Below are 20,864 nucleotides of genomic sequence, written 5' to 3'. Positions count from 1 at the left end.
TCTTGACTGTACAATAGAGCCCAAACACAATGACGAACCAGCAAATAGTGAGTTTCTTTAATTAGGGATGTTTACTGATGACCGTGACCTGACACTTCCGATGCTTATGTCACTTCCTATGCTAAGACAAGGGCATCCCTTAAGTATTATGAGATAGGTAAATACTCCAAGGGAAGAACGCTAAAGACTAAGTTATCACTGACACTGAGGGCATATGCCAGGTATTAAAAGGCGTGTGTTGTACTCCTCGTCCTGCCTCTTGTTAGTAAGGCATCCCTCCAGAGCAGCAGCCCTTGGGTTTCAGGGGTTGTACTGTGCAGTTTTATTCAGACATCTGGAGCAGATCTCTATATCGTTAGGTCTTGGGTTTTAAATCAGTAAAACAATACAGGCATAATACAGTGCTTGTGAGGAATATTGGAAAAATCACTTAGATTATTAAAAGAAATCATAGCTGGTATGGAAAATATTGCTAAAATAATAATTTGCTTCTAACTATTTAAAAGAGAACTTCTGAAACAGTTACAAAGCTGAGATTGAAAGAATTGGAAACAACATCATTATTATTTAACATACACAGTCAGAGACCAAGCTCCTTTGTGCCAAGCACCATACAAACATACATCAAAAATACAGCCCTTGTCCCAGACAGCTGTCAGCCTCATTATTAAATGAGAAGCATGGAAAACAGAAGGAAATAAAGACAGAGCACTGGTCAACAGGAAAGGCAATGGCCAGAGTAAATCATCATCACAACAGACATCAAATATTTGCAGAATAATCATAGAAGACTTTTATGTAGACTTTAATGGAGAATTAAATAGCTTTGTGGTCTACAGGGATCTTCTAGGCACGAGGAACAGCACAGGAAAAGGTATGGAAGTGTGGGAACTGTAGATAAATTCTCTTTCATTGCTATGGAAAAGAGATTTTCTTTGGAGCACAGCTCAGTACATTTCCTCACAGAATCCCAAATAGCTTTGGGGCTTTTAGCGTGCCTTTACATGGCCCATAGAATTTGTCATCCAGTTTCAGGCAATGTTCGTCATCTGTGATGTAACACAACAGTCTGTTAGTCTGAGTCCCACTTGGTTTCTCAAAAACAGAAATCACAGAAAATATTTAATTTGCCCATATTTATGTTTTCTCATTTTTTTCATTTAAAAAAATGTTTAGAACACCTTATTTTAAATTTCCAGAAGTTAGCAATAATTTCTTGATGCTTTGATGCCTTAATACTTTCTTCAATTCCCTTTTTTAATCTCATACCACAGAAAAAAACATGTCTGAAAACAAGGTTCCTACCAAACCTATTGAGCTGGGCATGAAAACCTGTGCCTGGAAACATAAAATCCTTTATATTAAAAGACTAAAGACTTGCCTATGTAAGAACATAATGAAATATGAAAACAACCACAATGGAAAAAGTGGAATAGATTTACAGTTTTAAAATAGCATGCATGACACAAAAGTTCATGGGTCTATTTAAATTTCAACAAAAAAGATGGTGGGTTTTCTCATTAATGCAGAATGCATTCATTGCGGGTTTTAAGCGCCTCGATTTAGAAACTGAAGGCAATTTTTATTAATAGCACATGTAATCCCAGCACAGGAGATTCCTCTGGTAGATTCATTTGCTCCTTACACAGGCACCCTTGGCATCAGTAGGAAAAAGGGCTGAGTAAGAACTGCTCGGCCAGGGGGGGCTCCCAGTGGCGGTGGGGTTCCTGCTGACAGTGTCACCTTGCTGCTGTCCATCAGGCAGGGTGGGCAAGCTGGCTGCGTCCTGAGGACAAGTCATGAGCGTGCATACACAGACACACACGAGTCATGATGGGTTCTGGGTCTAAACACCTGGGAGACTAGGACCTCAAGACGCTCGAGAGTACAGACACGGCCCATGGGAGGGGGAGCAAACACAACGCTCCGAGGAATGCAGGGAAGGAAAGGCCACCTTGTTGGCTGTCCACTAGCTGTAGCTGACAGCTTTTTTCTATTTCATCCTGTTTATTCCAAGAACTCCTCTGACATACAGAGAATGCTGGCTGAGTAGGACTGACACCATCACTGCGGTTTCTCTGGTTACTATGTATGGATTCAATTTATCTCAGCCTTTTCATGGAAATAGTTCATGTGAGCCAGGGAAGAAGAGAAAATCTAGTCCTCTCACCCTCCTGAGAAGGCAAATAACCACCAGGAACACCCTCTGTCCTGTACAGCTTGACATTATAGTAAAGATGTAATCAAAACAAATGTCCACCTTGTGAGAAGCCCTGGGAGATACTGTGTTCCCCAAAGTCACAGATCCCCAACCTCGCCCTCTTTGGAGAAAGCTGCCTTGCACCTCGTGGCCACCGAAACAGGAGACCACAGCTCGGGAACTGCAGCGGGCAGCCAGGGATGGCCAGACCTGCACGCAGCAGCCCAGCCCTGCAAGAACGGGACAGAATTTCATTAAAGAGCCCTGAAGTTCAAAAGTAACCGTAAATCCAAGAGGCATCTGAAAACTCTTGTGTAAAATCTTCAGAAAGGCAAGGAAGAGTGGAAGAGCAAGGGAGATGTTTAAAGAAGAGCATCACACAATAGCGGAGCAGTGGTGAAAGAGCCCAGAGCTGCAATGACAGGTGTGTCCCTCTGACTGTCCTTTGAAGGAATTTGAGGAATGCCCAGAACAGGTCTGAATACTGTACTAAATGCTTATTTTTAATGCCTGTTACAGATCTGAAGCTTGAGTGATTTCTGGCCCTAAAAGAGGAATTCCAAGGCACCCTGAAGGTAACAGGACAAGAGCCCTCATTACCAGTGAAGTCTCTGAAATGAGCTACAGAAGACTAAGACTAGCAAATGATAATTTCCAGCTGCTGATGCTCCCAGTACGCAGAACAGAGCTGTCACGAGCTGCAACGGCTCTCAGGAGAGGAGAGAGATGCCAGGATTGCAGAAACCCTTTACATTAATCATTTTATATAAAGTTTCCAGTGGAAACATTTTGGCACATCTGCACTTGAAAAAGTCCATAAAAACCTTGTATGAAATACGTTTCTGCTTTTCAAACTTTCCTTTCTTTGTGTATTCTCCTAATAGCTCAACATTTGCCAGCAACCTACCCCCGAGGCAGTTCTGGTGTTTCATAAACCACAAGCAGTGTTAGCGTGGGAGTTGCAACATCAGCCCACACCCATGGCCAGTTAAGATGCTGTCTCACCAGTTCCCTTCCAAGGTGACTCCCTGGCCATACACTTCATCTTGCGAGAAGTTGTGCAACGCCATGAACATTTATCTGGTGCTGTTATCACAACAGTGGGAGGAAATTCAAGGTGACTGCAACTCCCTGGCAGGGATCCCAATTAACGTGGAAATCTTTTACTGATGCTCACTGCCAGGGCATCCTCTGCTTCTTAGCAGCATAGTTACCTTCTCTGGTCATTGCATATATTGCACTAGGCAGGTTTTGTTCCTGAAAAGGTGGCTCTTAAAACATGTTTTGGAGGATCTGAAAGCACAGGATGTCCTTGTGATGGGGGACTCAGGGCAAAGTCACCCCTCAGCCAGGTCTGCAGCAACAGTGTCAGAGACTGGAAAGCAGCGACGGCACAGGGAACCCCAGGGGCGCTCTTGGCAATCAGGGGAGATGGCAGTAGAAAAAAAGCAAACCGCTGATGAAAAAGGCACCTGCTCCAACCTAAGCATCGCGTAACGGGGAGAGCAGTGCCTTCCAACCTAATGTAAGTTTGGGGCAGGGGCAGCGAGAATCCTGCAGCCAGTGCACAAAACAGGGACCTTACAAACATGCTAAAAGCTCTATACATGCCAGATAAGGCCTGCCAGTAAAATAAAAGACCCATAGTGTCATAAGCATGACTCTATACCAAATGTATGCATTGTTCCCCAAGACCTTTCCAAAAATGACAAATGATCTCAATGTCGATGTTTATTTATGTATTATTCCCTTTTCATGTACCTACTTCTTCTCTTAAAGGCATTTTCTGGCACTTAGGTAAATGATTCAGTAGATTTCATAACTGTCAAAGGCCCAGGCAGTTATCGTTATAACAGGGACAGCAGATAATACATAGAGTCTTGCAACCTTTTATTGTCACAGACCTCACAGGTGAGATGAGTGTGAATAAGAATTACCACACAATGAAATTAACAAAAAATAACCCACCAAAAAAACCAAGAAGGGTAACAGAAGGTCAGAAGAATTTATGTGGGATATTATCAATAAACTGTCAAAACAGAACCACTTTCCTGCATTTTTCTTTTTATCAACAATTTTACAGGCAGTGCAGTGCTGCATCCCCTGCCAGCTTCCCAGCTGGTGCTGGTGCACATGGGCTTTGCACGACTTTACACGTGGAGCAGTGAGTGGATAAAACATGATTTGCACACAGAGCTACATGACTGTACATGCAGAAGGAAATACAGCTCAAATACTTTTTTTTTTTTTTAAGACATCTTTTTTTCTTCAATGCTAAAAGATGATGAACGGAAGAATCTCTTGGTATTATAAAATGAGAAGTGTAAGTGAGCTCACAGATCTAACAGCTACACATTGTGGGCCACAGGCTGGAATGTATGCAAAAATATTTGTGTATGCATGTGGGCAGAGCTAAGTTTTCCATTATAGCTCTTTCTATGTCAGAAAATAAAGAATTTCAACCAATTATATAGTCATTTAAACAACTGTGCACTTTATAGCTTTTCCATTTTGTGTGGTCTGGCTTTCTTTATTTCATGTGTGCCATTTACCATCTCCTGTTGCCAATGGTTTGGATTCCAGTTCTAGGAGTTTTCTGTTAGTTCAGTGCTGCAGCAGATACCAAGCAACAATGTTGGCTGCGAGAGCACGTACACTCAAGTCATGTTTCATTATTTTTGGTTCCTAAGAGTATACATGAGCCTAATCAAATTCATCTGTAAGCGAGTCAAGTGTCCTTGATTAATGCTAATGAGGAAAATCTGAGGGCAGATAGGCATGTAATTTCTGCTTGATTTAAAAGACATACTGAAAACTGAAAACCTATATTGGTGCAAAGCCTATTTGTAAAACGTTAACTATATCTTTCTGCATCTGTCAGCTATAAGTACAGACAGGTTAGGAGCAGGTTTTCTCCATTGCTGCTGCCATGTCTTCTGGAGACATATGTGTGCCTGATTTTGCAGCCACATCATAGTTTGTCCCTGAGGCCATGAAATATTTATAGGGATCCTTCCATGCATTTGAACTGCAGCAAGCAAAAGAGTCCCACAGGTCCCACATTCTGAAAAATATTTAGACATCTTGTCCCCACTGATTTCAGTAGCAGGAACCTAAACAACTTGCAAAATCAGGGCCATGATCACTCACCCAAGAGGTATAAAGTAAAAACCAGTTTGTACCTGTCTGCATTAAAAGCCACTGTTAAGAGTTACTAATAGAAATCAGCAGCAGTATGGGTTCTGCAAGCCCCAGTGCTGCGCCACGGATGTCGCGTGCCAGTTCATTGTCGCTTTACCTGTTAACACGGGTGGGCATGAGACAATAAGCCCAGTAGAGGTAGCTAACCCCGGGTATGAAATATAGGCTTGCATGGTAACAACTCTTTCATGCAACCCTTTTGCTAGAAGCTTACATTGCCCAAAGAGAGGTGCCAACACCAGCGGTGTGATGTGTTATTCCCACAGCAGTGTAACCTTCCTTTTCTGGAAGTGCATGGGTAACTCCACAGCCTGATTTACCGTAGCTCCGCTGCCTGCATGTCAAGTCCACTGGCTGCTATCTCACAACATTTCAGTAATCCTGTTCATAAATAGCAGAGAGCGGTCGCTGCAGGCTGCAAAACAGCTTACAACACAAGCAGCGCTTTGGTACTCCAGTGCTGCAGAGCAGTGCAGGCAGCAGATGGGACAACGATGCTGCAGTGCCTGGGCTCAGACCTCCTGGAGGAAACATCCTGTCACCCAGAGGAGACAAAACTTCTCAGCCTTCCCCCCTCTCAGCTTTGGGCAGGGGCTTTTCTACTGAGGCTCACAAGGAAGCGTGCAGCATATAGGAGAGGGAAGTGACTAATCACATCCAGCACTTAAAACCTATACGTTACTGTAAGTATAGAAAAGGCAATGACTATATCAGTTCTCATGTCTAGCACTGGTGCAAGGGACACAAGAGAGCAAAAATGTGTGCATGAGTTCTTGAAGTGCAATGCAAGGTGGAATTTGGGTGACTAGCCCTAGCAAAACAAGCTACCAACCCCCACCTAGCCTAACAGTACACCTGAGAGGATACAGGCATATAGGATTTTGCCAAACAATGTTCTCAGGTGCTTAAAATTCTGCACTGGCCATGTCCTCAGGTGCCACTGCTGTGGCCAAGATTATCATAACTCTTCTGCTGAGATTCACAAACCACTCACTGTCATGCCAGCTTGGTCCCTTAGGGGTTCCCAGCCCATATCTAAAGTATTCAGAAATATCCATTTAGCAAAGACATTAAAAAACAAACAAACAAACAAACAACAACAGTAGTCATTTCCATCCCAAAATAGCTAGAGGATGAGTTCCAACAAGATTTTATAGCATCCTTGTGGATAGAGCACTCATTTACTCTTTTCTTCCCCTGGAAGAGTCTCTGAGCCACACGGTTCCTGGACGGCTGCTGCAACGTGTCCCCAAGGAACCAATGTAGAGCCCAGGGATGCAGCTCAAGTGTGCCCCTCCAAACTGAATCTTTTAACCACTAGACTACAATCCTGCTTTTATATATTAGACCATTTCCATTAATATTATCAGCCTGGTGTGTCAGTCTCTGCAAGAAGTTGCTCCCTGTCACCTGCAATTCTTCTATAAACCAAGGGTTCAGGTTGCTCCTGAGAAGAGGAAGCTGCAGATATCCTTCAGAATAAGGAGCTCCCCTATGGATGAACAGTGTAAGGATCTGACTATTATGCAAAAAGTTACCTTTCCTTCTGTGCAGACCCCTCTTTTCAAGGCTGAAAGAGAGACAGAGATAACAGAGATATCTCTTGGGTGCACACAGGGGATAGGTGTGATTTTGCAGCTCGTTTGGTAAGGTTAGTCCCCCATGCTCTCCCTATACTGTGCCAGAAAAGGCCATGTGCTCATTCTTGGATCCAGCCTTCTCCCTTCGTGATGACCCGCATGAATGCTGGACACGCTGCTGTGATTTCTATTAGGTTTGCATGGCAACGTTTTGGTAGTGAGGGGCTACTGGGGTGGCTTCTGTGAGGAACTGCCAGAAGCTTCCCCTATGTCCGACAAAGCCCATGCCAGCCAGCTCCAAGACGGACCTGCCACTGGCCAAGGCTGAGCCCATCAGTGATGCTGGTAGCATCTCTGGGATAATGTATTTAAGAAGAAGGGGGGGAAACTGCACAAGACCAGCAGCAGCCAGAAGAGAGGAGTGAGAATACGTGAGAGCAACAGCCCTGCAGACACCCAGGTCAGTGCAGGAGGAGCAGGAGGTCCTCCAGGTGCTGGAGCAGAGGTTCCCCTGCAGCCCATGGTGAAGCCCACAGTGAGACAGGCTGTGCCCTGCAACCCATGGAGGTCTACAGTGGAGCAGATATCTGTGGAGGACCCACACCAGAGCAGAGGGATGCCCAAAGGAGGCTGTGGCCCCCTGGGCAGCCCACGCTGGAGCAGCTCCTGGCAGGGCCTGTGACGCCATGGGTAGAGGAGCCCAGGCTGGGGCAGGGCTGCTGGCCGGGCTGTGACCCCACAGGGACCCACGCTGGAGCCGGCTGTGCCTGAAGGACGGCACCCAGCAGGAGGGACCCCAGGCTGGAGCAGGGCAGTGTGAGGAGCCTCCCCCTGAGGGTGGGAGCAGCAGGGACAGCGTGTGAGGGACTGACCCCAGCCCCATTCCCTGTGCCCTGTGCTGCTGGAGGGAGGAGGGAGAGAAATAGGGAGTGAAGTTGATCCCAGGAAGAAGGGAATGGTGAGGGGGGGAAAGGTGTTTTAAGATTTAGGGGTTTATTTCTCATTACCCTACACTGATTCGGTTGGTAATAGATTAAACTCATTTCCCCAAGTCAAGTCAGTTTTGCTCGTGATGGTCGCTGCTGAGTGATCTCCCTGTCCTTATCTCGATCCAAAGTTTTTGTTGTATTTTCTCTCCCCTGCCCAGCTGAGGAGGCGAGTGATGGAGCGGCTTTTATGGGCACATGGCATCCAGCCAGGGTCAATCCACTGCAGATTGCACCCACTGAACTGCTGAGGCACCAGACGACACTGGGGGCGGTTTCTGAATACCAGCCTCACACAGCACTTAACATGGATCAATCCCAAGGAGCATTAGCCCCACGGGATGCAGGGTTAGGGCACCCATGCCTGGTTCAGGGTGTATTGACTGTGTGACCCCTGGGGCCAGTTGTCTTGAAGTTCGTCGTGCAGTGTCTCCAGCTAAAGGCTTTTGAGAATTGGAATGCCATGCCTGCCCTCCGCCTGCACTCTTCTCAAAAAGCTGAGGAAACACCCAACTTCAGCTGAGGGGAAACTAAATATTTTTGTTCAGATAGTACCTCTCAGAGAACGGATGCTTGGAGCCAACTAGCAACAAGCTTGCTTGCCCAACAAGTTCAATGTCTAAAAGCATTTAAAAGCTGTGTGGATTCAATCCTCCTTGTGTGCACAGGTAGTCAAGACTGCCTTGTTTCTGTTACAGTTTGGGGCTTTGGGCATACATCATCGTCTAGTTGAAGAGACTGCTCCAAGCTCCATTAGGTTTTACCATTTCACGGCTTTTCTGGTTTGCCTGCTGACTTCCTGTTATCCCATCTGCTTCCCCATCTATTAACTTAAGCCGTACTGATGGAAATACACCAGAAAGGGATCATATGGGCAGCTCAACTGGCTACAGTAAAGGAGCTGCAACCTGTGGTAGCACCCTCTGCTATTGCAAAGGGCAAGCCAAATCTCTTGCGCATTAAGAAAGTTTAACACGTTGCTTCAAAACCAAACCAATCATCTTTGAGCTAAATATCAGCCTCTTTTCCTCATTTAGTGGAAGAGCAAAATATTTTGTAGTAGCAGAGTCTTGGCTGTTTCTGCGTCACTGCTGCCCATAACAATGCAGATGGAGGAATAGCTTAGAGCAGATAGAGCCTCTTATGGGCCTCACGGTTTAGATTATTTTTTTTCCTGTGCAGTATTTTGTAATGACTAACATTTGCCACAACTGTCTTAGCGTGTGTTTCTATACGTAAAGCTCTCAGCCCAGCAAGACTCCATCACAACTTTCAACTTCGGAAACCTCTTTTATATCAGCAATGATAGCAAACAGAAGGCACAGCCATCCTGATTAATTAATCCCCATACAGCACCTCCTAGCAACCAAAGGTTATTTTGCTAACACTTCTAGATGGGACTTGTGAGAGTATAACTTAACCACATGGGAATGCACTATCTCATTCTCGTGAGCTCAAAAGTCTTTAAAGGAAACATTACTTACCTCATTACTTTCCGAGATGCCCTCAGTGGCTGGATGGGCAGCATGACCAACAGGCAGGCTAGTCACAGCAGGCCGGGAGAGAAGGTCCGATGACAAAATATACAGTTACAATTAGGCACCCTTGCATTTTTCCCAAAGGCTAATGAAGCCCCAGTCAGACCATGGCTCCAAATGTGTCAGCTACAGCAAATTACAAAGGGTTTCAGAGCACAAAATTGATGCCATTCTGGAAGGCACTGAAAACACTCAGCTTGTGTCACTGAGTTTGTACAGCTTCAAGTGCTGATAAACAACCCAAGACATGCCCATCTGGGATGCAGCAAAATTCACAACTTTCATGAGTTTTTGACATTCTGGCACATACTATCTGTGTGAGAGCAACCTCCAGACCCCACATTACAGCAGCACTGGGACCTCCAGTACTGAAGCTTCCCACATCTACTTGCAAGTGCAATGTGGCATTCCACCCTTAAAACCATTTTCAGCAATTTAATCCCTCTACCTGACTTGGCATTAACAGTTTTTTAAGGTGTTACTTCTGTATGTCTGTAACGCTGTGTTTTTAAGATGTGTCTTTTACTAGAAAATCGTAGCTAAGCAAAGCTAGCAGAGAGTCGTCTCAGCCATGCTGAAGCATGAGGAGAAAAGTAGCTGGCTCCAGTGTTTACACTTGAGACAAACCAGGAGACTCTGCAATCAATAGTTGATTTACCTCCAGTTAACTGCTTTACATTGAAATGCGTGTCCACCCGACGTGCTTTACCAGCTATGGGAGGTCAGCATACACCCTCCTTGCTGAAAGTAATTAACATGAGGAGCAGAAATTTATATCATAATTAATTAATTTTCAATGCACTACATTACCAGGAAGCCTGAGGAGTGTTTATAACCAGTGGGTCTCCAGGAAACAAGGACATACACTAAGAGAGACCATTCACCATTAAAGCCCCTGCCTGGCGTCATATACTGGAGCATGAAGGTGCACTCGATGGACTGGGACAAACTTCACCACCGCAAATTAATTCTATCAGCCCAGAGTGCACACAGGGATGTCTCAGGAGTCTGTGCCAACATTACCAGTGATTATAAATGTACATTTCTGTTATAACACTTGCAAATAATTTTTAAATTCTAGGAATTTGGGGGTAGAGTTCTGCATTTTAACATAATAAAATGCACTTTATTGTCACTGCACTCTTCTCTGGTATTGAGAGGGATGTCAAAGTGATCTGGGAACTGCTGGTGCTCCTCCCTCCAGGTAGCACTGCATTACCCACCTAGGATTCTGGGGATGGTTTCTCCTCAGACCTTCCTCTGAGCAGCATGTCATGTCAGAGACCACAACGCCATCTTCTCTGCAGGCCTTCTCTCACACACATGGCAAATGTGTGCCTCCCTTCCTAAAGAGGGCGGAGAAACCCTTTAGTGATGGTGGCCTACCAAACAATTGATGGAAGTTGTTCTTCCTCAAGCTCGACCGCTCACAGCAGTGGTGGCAGTGGGAAGATGCTGTGGCAGGTTCTCGTGGGGACAGGGTGGGGTGTCAGAAAGCAGCAGCAAATAAGCCACCGCACTTGGACCAGGGTCTTGCTGGCAGCATCCCCAGGCAACCTCCCGGTCTGCAGCCACAGCCATGGTGTGCTGGGACAGCCCTCGGGAGCTGGGCTGGGCACAGGAGGCAGCTGCCTTCTCTCCAAGGCAGTGCAAAGATCAGAGCTTCTTATCAGCACAACTCACCGGCACAACTGTTGTTTGTTGCAGACCACGTACCAAACTCTTTACATCAGACACTGTAAGAACAAAGGGCCATATGTTTCCTGGCTTTGCAGATCATGTGGGGAGCTGGAGGCGGGGAGGAGAAGTGACTGAATATTGTCTGGTTGAAAGCAAGACATTACCCCTCCCCTCTGTCGTGCCCTGGGGCTGGCTGGAGTCCTCATGCCCTGACCCTGACCCAGCTGCAGCCTCTTGCTGGCCATGACCATAAGCAGGAAAGGTGCTCCCACAGCCAGGCGAGTGTCAAGGAGCTCAGCACTGAGCATTCATTTTTCCCAGCAACTCGCTTCCAGTCTAAGAGGAACACCTGTTCACTGTAACATCAAATCCTCCTTCCCAGTTCCTGGTTTTTTTTTGCTTCCTGACCTATTTCCTTGTATGTACCCTGTGACCAAAGTGCACCTTCTTCTAAGAGGTGCAGATCACCATTTGGAGAGAAAAAGTTCCCATTGCAGATGTCCTGCAGGGCTCAGCAGAAGCCCATAGTGGCTCCAGACACAGCTTCTGCCAGGACATGGCAGGCATTTCAGGTGGAGACGGCATGCCCTGGTACAGAGTATGGCAGCACCTCATGCCCAGGAAAGGCAGGAGCTACCTCTGCAGGGCATTCCAGCCAGATTGTTAATCTGAGGGGCCAAACCTCCCAATGAGTTCAAAATGCAGCAGGGACTGTAGTCCAGCAGCCACCACCTTTTGCTGGGATGAGAAGTGATGAAACCAGGGTGTGCCTGCAGCCGAGCCACCAGCTGGGGTGTTCACAGGGCAGCAGGTCTCAGCAAACGACTGCACTGTGGGTTGGAGCATCCCCTCTCATGATTCAGCCCTTAGCCCTCACATCTCCCATGGGAGAAAATCTGCTGAGCGGCCACCCAGGGACCAACTGGGTCCCACCTGCAGACTGCTTGCAGGTAGTCTCCAGGACAGCTTCAGACCTCAGGTTCAGAATCATAGAATCGTTTAGGCTGGAAAAGACCTCTGAAAACATCAAGTCCAACCATTAACCCAGCACTGCCAAGTCCACCACTAAACTTCATCCCTAAGCACCGCATCTACACATCTTTTAAACACTTCCGGGGGTGGTGATTCCATGACATCCCTGGGCAGCCTGTTCCAGTGTTTGACCACCCTTCCAGTGAAGAAATTTTTCTTGATATCCAATCTAAACTTCTCCTGGTGCAACTTGAGGCCATTTCCTCTTGTCCTGTCACTTGTTATCTGGGAGAAAACACCGACCCCCACCTGCCTACAGCCTCCTCTCAGGCAGCTGTAGAGAGACATAAGGTCCCCCCTGAGCCTCCTCCTCTCCAGGCTAAGCAACCCCAGCTCCCTCAGCTGCTCCTCACAAGACCTGTGCTCCAGACCCTTCACCAGCTCCGTTGCCCTTCTCTGGACACGCTCCAGCACCTCAATGTCACCACCCTCAGCCACCCCAAAACAGGACCTGCTGCTGACAACATCTGGTAACAGTCAGGGGCTGGACATTTGGTAATTAATTTTAACTTGTCATTAGAACTGTTTGTTCATCAGTCCCATTGTAAAAGACTGTTTAAAAGCTGTATTCATTCAAACATAAGCTCTCATCAGTCCCATCTTCAGGAAGCTCAGTAAGTTCTCCTGGGTCTGGGCAAAGCAGAGCCGCAAGTAGCTTTGGCTAATAATGAACAACCTCTGCAGGGGACTTCTGGTCACCAGAAGTTATCTGCCTGGCATACTGCAGAATGAAAGGGAATCGACACCCACTTTGATAGACAATTATCAGTAATGCCAGCATTTCCCCACATTTCGCCAGACTTTTCCCCATGGCCTTTCTCAGATGGTACTTCCCTGGTTCTCAGAAGCGCACTTCACATGTCACCACACTGGAATCAACCCAGCCAGGCTTGGCTTGGATGCTGTAACAATATGTCTTAGTGGAATGTATACTATTCACATGGTGAACCCCTCGAGGTGAAGCAGAAGCTCACCTGAAAGACAAAATGAGCGAGACACAGCAGTTTCAGATACCTTCCTTAGCAGGTCAGTCTTCTGTATGTTAAATTCTGCTCTGCCTGCAGCTGAGCACTCCTAAGGTACAATGGCTCACAGGCATCAGGGAAAAGCAGCTAGAGAATACCAGGCTTGCTTGAACTGGCTTTGAGCATATTCATGATTCACAAAAAAACCACAGGGCCAAACTTGAAGCATTGTTCTTCTCCTACTCAGTTCTTACCCAAAGATTTCAGGAGAAGTGTAGCCTGAAAGAAATTTTGTGTGTGGTCTCAAGATTTTATTGCCTAATTGTAATGCAGTAAGAACTAATTTTGTCCTATGGGGCTCTGACCCTCCCAAACAAAACGCCAAGATCCTGGATCCTAAGAGAATGATGCAAAGTGGCTGAATTTGGTATTGGATAGAGTTGGCACCTTCCATGGTCTTAACCACCAGTGAGGGCAGGTCTGAAGTTTACAATGGGTTGTGATGGAGCAACCTCTTTAAACTAATACCAGACATTGGAATTTAGAGAAATGCTCGGGCTGCCTTAAGTTACTTACAAGATCCTACTGTCTTCTGCTGGCCGTGGAAATGAAAAGAATAGAGAGTTCTACGCAGCCATTTCTGTTTTTCCCTCTAGGCTTATAAGCGAGCCCTGGAGAAGCGTGCCAGCACAAGCCAGATTTGCAGAGACACAGGTGCCCTGGAACTCAGCATTATGGCACCAAGCCTTTTGGTGCCTCCCCCCGTGTTCAGAAACCATAGCCCTGAGTTAGGTGCACGGGCCCATTCTGCAACACCTGGGGAGCGCTCCATACCTCAGCTGGGGTCTGCAGATACCTACAGCATCAGGAGAACGGCACAGGGGCATTCTCAGCCTCTTGATCGCGGTGTGAAGTCTTTGGCAACAAGACACCGACCTGAGAAGGCGCTTGGGGAGTTTACTGGTTCGGGCAGGCGTTTGGATGCTTCACAGCTCAGGCTGCAGCTGCAGGGTGGTTTCAGTACCCCGGGTTCGGGGGTGCCTATAGCAGCCCTGGGCAGCACGTAGGTACCCAGAGCCCTGCGCTGCCCCTAACCCGCACTGGGTTCCTCGGGCTGCCCGGTGCCCGCCGCAGCTTTGATCTACAAACTGTGGTCTTTTACGTCAGTCGCAGGCCGACACGGCTCGCCCTTTCTTTGCTGGAAGGTATAATCCCACCGCAACCTCACGGCACAGCCGGTCCCCAGGCCGAGGCGCACCTCGCTGATTTCCGCACGGAACTAGCGACGTGCCTTACCCCTGCCTGCGAGCGACCGTCAGGCTCGCATCAGGGCTCCGCTGTGGCGAAGCCGCAGGCGCTCCCGGCGGACGGCGGTGATGCCACGCTACCCTCACGCCGAGGGGTCCCCGCGGCCCCAGCCCGTCCCTGGCCGCTCCCCGGGGCGGGCTCGGCAGCCCCCTCGCAGCCGGCACCCCCGGGCCGCGCCGCACCGCCCGGCCCCGCCGTCCTGCGAGCCGCTGCTGCCACCCGCAGGTCACCCCCGCAGAAAACCGCTCTTGCTGCCTCGGCGGAACGCCGAATGAACCGAATGATGAAAAGCAAACGCAGCAAAGCAGCCGCGTGATAGGGTTCTTGCACCTTGTTGGCATGCGAGCACCGCTCGCCGTGGATGACTGAAGGTTCTTAATCTAAAACGCTCCGTGTAAGAGCAGAGGCAGCTCTGACACGAGCGGCACAGATGCAGGAGGACACCCAGGGCCGTGGTCCCATCACACCGCTGAGTTTCAGGTCCAGGAATGAGGCTGCAGCGCAGACCTTCAGGCAGGGAGCCGCACACGGTCCCTCTCCGCTGGGGGATGCCTCTGCTCTCTGCTGCCCAAAATGCTGGGAGCCTGGCACAGCTGGGCACCGGCCGGGCAGCTGCATCGGCCGCAGGAACACAAAGCTCAGCACAAACTGTGCCTGCCCCGGGAATGCGTTACCTGCAGGACTGCAGCTGTAAGAGGGAAACTGAAAACCAGAGCTGAAGAAGGAGCTGGCCTGCAGGCACCCTAATTCCCCACCTCCAAACCCCCAGGTAAATCCCCGGCTGGATTCCGACACTCGCCCCCTTACACTCCTCTTTCCCAGCAGTAACAGCGCATTTGCAGTTGGACACACAGCTGTGGCCCAGGCTGGAAAAGCGTGCTGCAGTGCTGCATCAGGCTATCCTCATTGCTTATTAACGAGTGCTTTATGCCACCATGCACCACCTCCATCAACTTGTACCAGCTGGGGTGCATAGGTCTTGACACGGCTGAGCTGAGAGAGCAACGAGCGGGAAAAACTGCCTGTGCTGTGAGGCAGGGTGCTGCTCTGAGGTGCTGCGGGGCTGCTGCACTGCTGGAGGAAGAATCAGCTCAGCAGAGCAAACTTTGCTTCTGCCAGTCCTTTGTAGCCAGGGGGTTGTGTTTTACTGCCTAGGCAGTTAAAGAAAAAACAGTTTGAAGGTGGGCAAAAATTTTGTTCTTATTGCTCTCCTGCCATACCTGTGATCTTTTCACCTCTGTGATACTTCTGTAATTCTCTTAGGGAGATAAAAATAACTCAGTTGCCAGGGGACCACTTTTATTAGCACATATAAGTGCAGAACTAAATAAGCCATGTCGTGGGGGAAATTTTAGGTCCTCTTGACAATGTATGCTTAAGGCTACTGCTGGTGATATGGATTTGTCTTGGAAGCTTCTTTTTGGAGGTTGTTTGCGTGCTGAAGAAGGGAGCAAGCAGAAATTGCTTTCCAAACAGGTTTTGCTCCTAAGAGTGTCAGGGTCAGCAATATTTCCATCGCCAGCACGTTCTTGCCTCCTAATATTTTGTCTGTTGGATTCTGAGACCATCCTAGCTACCAGGGAAGAAACGCTCTAGCATGGTCATTTCTGGGCTGCGTTTAGCTTTCAAACCAAAGTTGAGATCTCAGGACTTGCCACACTTTAGCAGTTTCTTAAAGAGCTTTTCAGGCCATTAAAGCTTGCAACGTCTGTGGGAGGGGAGATAACAGATTACTATTGCTTTTGAGTTATGTTTTTCTTTATTGTACAGCTGTGCAAAACAACACACATGGGGACTCAAGGACTAGACAAAGAGTAGAGTCATTGCTAAAAGCAGCTTGAGGAAAGCTGGTGCTACAGTTTGAAGTGGCTCCCAGGTTTAGGCAACCTTCCGCTGTTCATCTGCATGCCACAGGTTCCTTGGGTAATGATGCCTCCTCGGAGCTGCCATCAATAGTCAATAGAAGTCCTCATAACCCTTTCCAAGCTGCTGATTTCATACTGGTGGTTCTAAGTTTCCCTCCACAAAGCATTCCTAAATTCTTTCATCATATCGGATTTAAAAATCTCATTGTTCCTGAGCAGATTCTGTTGTTCTATGTCCATCACAGATTTTAGATCCCAAGAAGCTTTTGAAGATAGTCAGTGACTGCTAGTCAGTCACAGACCTCACAGATACTCACTTTCTCCATACTCCTAACACAGCCCAGGACATCACTTACACTGGAAGGAGCCTCTGGGAGGTCATCTAGTCCAACCATCTACTCAGAGCAGGGCCAATTTCAACTTTAGAACTGGTTACTCAGGATTTGGTTCAGTTCAGTTTTGAAAACCCCTAAGGATGGAGTTTCCACAGCCTTCTGGGAGGTCTCTTTCAGTGTTAATATCTTTTGCTGTGATTTTTTCCTTTTTTTTTTTAATATCCAATTGGAATTTTTCCTTCTGCAGTTCATAACTGTCACCTCTTACCCTTTTGTTGTGCGCTTCTGATAAGAGTTCAGATCCATCTCCTCTCTAAGCCCCAGGTCAGATTTCTGACCTCCCCCTTCTACAGCCAAGTGTTACGCACAATTTGACTAATTTATCTTCGCACCACTGCCACTGCTATCAGATTAAGAGTTATTAACCACACTTATGAGGTGGATCATAGATACTAAAGACAGCAACTAAATGTCAAAGAAACTAAAAGTCAAAGACATTCACTAATTTGGAATGCATCATTAAGATAAAGAGTACCAGATTTTCAGGTATGTAGAAAGGACGAATTCTGCCCACATCAGCTGCGGCTCAACTTCTTTCCAGATCGCTGTCCATCATCTTAGCTGGGGGAAGCAAGGAAAGAGAATATGTGCTCACGCAAGACTTCACTGTGATGCATATGTACAAGGCTGTTAAATATCCACAAGGCAACATTAATGCTGAACACCTACAGCTTGCAAAATATTATCTGTATCCTTTAAGGGGTCATGCTGCCAGGAAGGTTGCAAACCTCCTCATCTGGATCATACTTTTAAATTTTCAGTGATTCATAAATCAATAGAAAAGAGAATTCAGTGACTCTAAAAGCCTACAGATTAATTAGGAGGAAACGTTAGCTTTATCAGTACCTTCATGGGTGTATTGGGTTTGCATGGCAAGATTTTGGTAGGGGGGGTGATATAGACACCCGGGTCTACAGGGGTGGCTTCTGTGAGAAGCTGCCAGAAGCTTCCACTGTGTCCAACAGACCCAATGCCAGTTGGCTCCAGGACGGACCCGCTACTGGCCAAGGCTGAGCTACTCAGCAATGGTGGTAGCACCTCCGAGATAATGTTTAATGGGGCAGGTGGGAACTGCAGCCAGAGAGGAGTGAGACTATGAAAGGAACAACCCTGCAGACACCCAGGTCAGTGCAGAAGAAGGGGGAGGAGTTGCTCCAGGCGCTGGAGCTGAGGTTCCCCTGTAGCCCACAGAGGTCCACAGTGGAGCAGATATCCACCTGCAGCCCATGGAGAACCCCACACCAGAGCATGTAGATGTGCCCTGAAGGAAGCTGTGGCCCTACGGAGAGCCAGGCAGGAGCAGGTTTACTGGCAGGACTTGTGACCCCATGGGGGACCCACGCTGGAGCAGCCTGTGCCTGGACTGCAGCCCGTGGGAAGCATGGACACGGTAGAAGTTCACGAAGAACTGCAGCCCATGGGAGGCACCCCATGCTGGAGCAGGGGAAGAGAGCAAGGAGCGTTAGAGACAATGCGTGAACTGACCACGGCCCCCATTCCCCATCCCCTTGAGCTGCTCGGAGGTAGGAGGTAGAGGAATCAGGAGTGAATGGAGCCTGAGAAGAAGGGAGGGGTGGGGGCAAGGTGGTTTTAGATTTGTTCTTATTTCTTATTATCCTACTCTGATTTTGATTGGCAATACATTAATTTCCACAAGTCAAGTCTGTTTGCCCATGATGATGATTGCTGAATGATCTCCCTGTCCTTATCGCGACCCATGAGCCTTTCATTATATTTTCCCTCCCCTGTCCAGGCGAGGAGGGGGAGTCCCAGAGCAGCTTTGGTGGGCACCTGGCATCCAGCCAGGGTCAACCAACCACAATGGGTATTTGCCAAAGAGCAGCAGAATGGTGAGACTTGAGAACCATGGGGCTCATTACAGGATCTGGAGGAAATCATTCTCCTTCCTTTCACCAAGTTTGATGCTTCTTTTTAGTACTGGTATCTGGTTCCAACCTTGATTTCTTCACCACCTCATCCCCACCCATCCTGCTCACTCAGCGGGACCCCATCTTAGCCTCTGTCTGCCCAGTCACACACTCCCTCCTGCTTTTCCATCTCCTTGTCCCCCTAGGCCCCCTCCACTTCCTTTTCTCTCTCTCCAAGGGTCCTGATCTCACCGGTTTCCTTATCCCAGACCACCTTGGGTCTAGTTTTACTGCTCTGACCTGGTTATTTTTCCTCCTTGAGGTGGGTGGGATGTTGGTAGGCTGATTTAGCACACAGATGAGGCAGTTCCTTGCTGCATTTGTGCCCTGCCCAGCAGAAAGCAACTGGAAGCAGGAATTACAGGAAGAATCCCTTGAAACAGCTTGAGTCAGACTGCATTTAGTCACCCTGTGGGACGGTGGTGTATTCAGGGCCTGATCACAAGTAAACGCTCTGAGGGAACGCAGCTTGCTCAAGCTGGTAAAACTTAGTAGTTCTGAGTCTCATACGAGCCTTGTGCGGAAGAAAGCAGGAGACATTTTAGCTGCTCAAAAGAAAGAAGTCTTTACCACACATATTCCTACTGCCTTTTTCTTGCAAATATTAAAAAACTGGTGCAGATTCTAAGGGAACAGTGAAAAATGTGCTAATACAGGAGTCCTGCCTTTTCCCCCCATCTCTTCCCACCTCTATTTTAAGTTCTAATCCAAAATACAAAGACAAGTAGGCATTTCAGCAGAAGGGTTTCCAGTTCTGAAATAAGGACAAAACAAACTGTTTTCTCCACTGCTTTCTCCTACCCACAGTCTGAGAATCGTAGAATTATTTAGATTGGAGAAGACCTTTGAGATCATCAAGTCGAACTGTTAGTCCAGCATTGCCAGGTCCACCGCTAAACCATGTCCCCAAGTGCCACATCTATCACGTCTTTTAAATACCTCCAAGCATGGTGACTGATTAGAGGTTTTTGCTGAAGCTTTTGACCCAACACAAACATAGATCAGCTGGCAAGCAGGAAACTGATGCAGGGAAAATTTAGTCCGAACAGAAAAAGTAACAAATGAAGGAGAAAAGTGCTGTATAGTGGGAAGTCCTGGCCAGCTTTAGTGTTAGGGAGTACTGCTAACCCCTTCTGTATTTGTAGTACACATATCAAATACAACATCAGCCTAAGCAACCTGCAAAGGTTCATCTACTTACCTCAATGATTTGGGCATCTAACCGAGATCCCAGGTCTGCAAGGTTTTGGGTAAGCCTTGACTCCTGCACAGAACTCAGTGTTTACACAATGAGAGTGCCGAGGCTCCTGTGTCCAAACCAGCTCTGGGACAGGACAAAAACCCCATGAAAGGCAACACTTTCCAGCTGGAGGGAGAAAAGTTCAGGCTGCACTTCTATTGTTGAGCAGACTCCATCCCTCAGAAGGGACCTTGAAAAGTCAAGGGGCATGAGGGAACTCACCATTATGTGACATAACTCACACTCTAGAAAACTAAAGCCTGGGCCAAGGCACTCATAATGAAGAGAGGGAAAAGACCTTTGGCTAATTGACATAAAACACCCAAAATGCTAGCTTGCAGGGGCACAGGCTTTTGTCACAGTAACTGATATTTTGCCTGTTTGGAAAGAAATTTTTAAGAGGAGAATGAAGAGCATATGTTGTCAAGTGGGTATAAATCAAACTAAGCAAACAAAGGAACACAGGGAGAACACGGGCTGATGTCAAGGCTAAGAGAGAAGAGGCTGGAAGCAGAGAAAGCCACAGATTCCTTTAGACAGATATATTTCCTTCAGATCAGCTTAGTTTTCCACGCTGATGAAAAGCCAGGTGAAAGGTAGCAGCGACCAATGTACCTAACCAGGGAAGTTTCTAGCGGAACACCCGCAAGCTGGCTGCAGTGTTCAGTATTACTTACCTGGGTCCTGACGTGCGGTGCTCGTGCAGATACTGCCCCTCAAGAGTGGAAGGCTGCGTCATACGTTACAGCTCCTGTAAGTACCTATGTCTACAAAAGGAGTCTTGCTTTTGTACTAAGTAATAGCACACAAGGCATTGTTAAAACCAGATTTCAGTTCAGCCTATTCTTCAGTTACTCCATAAAGCCAGAAGTGGTTTTCCTCATTGTTCTTTATAGCCTTCCCAGATCTTCTAGCCACAAACACATCATTTATTTAAGCCACACAT

The 20,864-nt window shown here is 47.5% G+C and overlaps 1 protein-coding gene across 1 annotated transcript in view; it reads right to left on the bottom strand.

Moving 5' to 3' along the window:
• The window catches only part of GEM (GTP binding protein overexpressed in skeletal muscle), a 32,977-nt gene extending 18,806 nt beyond the window's left edge, over positions 1-14,171 (bottom strand). Inside the window, exons 1-4 of the mRNA XM_055705953.1 lie at positions 14,043-14,171; positions 11,189-13,191; positions 10,729-10,851; positions 9,452-9,509 (exon numbers count right to left, since the gene is read on the bottom strand). The gene's annotated coding sequence lies outside the window, so the exon portion shown is untranslated. The remainder of the gene's footprint in view (positions 1-9,451; positions 9,510-10,728; positions 10,852-11,188; positions 13,192-14,042) is intronic.
• Between the last annotated feature and the right edge of the window lie 6,693 nt (positions 14,172-20,864).

This window comes from Falco cherrug, chromosome 3, assembly GCF_023634085.1.
Source record: "Falco cherrug isolate bFalChe1 chromosome 3, bFalChe1.pri, whole genome shotgun sequence".
Lineage (NCBI taxonomy): Eukaryota > Metazoa > Chordata > Aves > Falconiformes > Falconidae > Falco > Falco cherrug.
The sequence above is the reverse complement of the archived record's forward strand: the minus strand, read 5'-3'. Positions and strand labels throughout refer to the sequence as shown.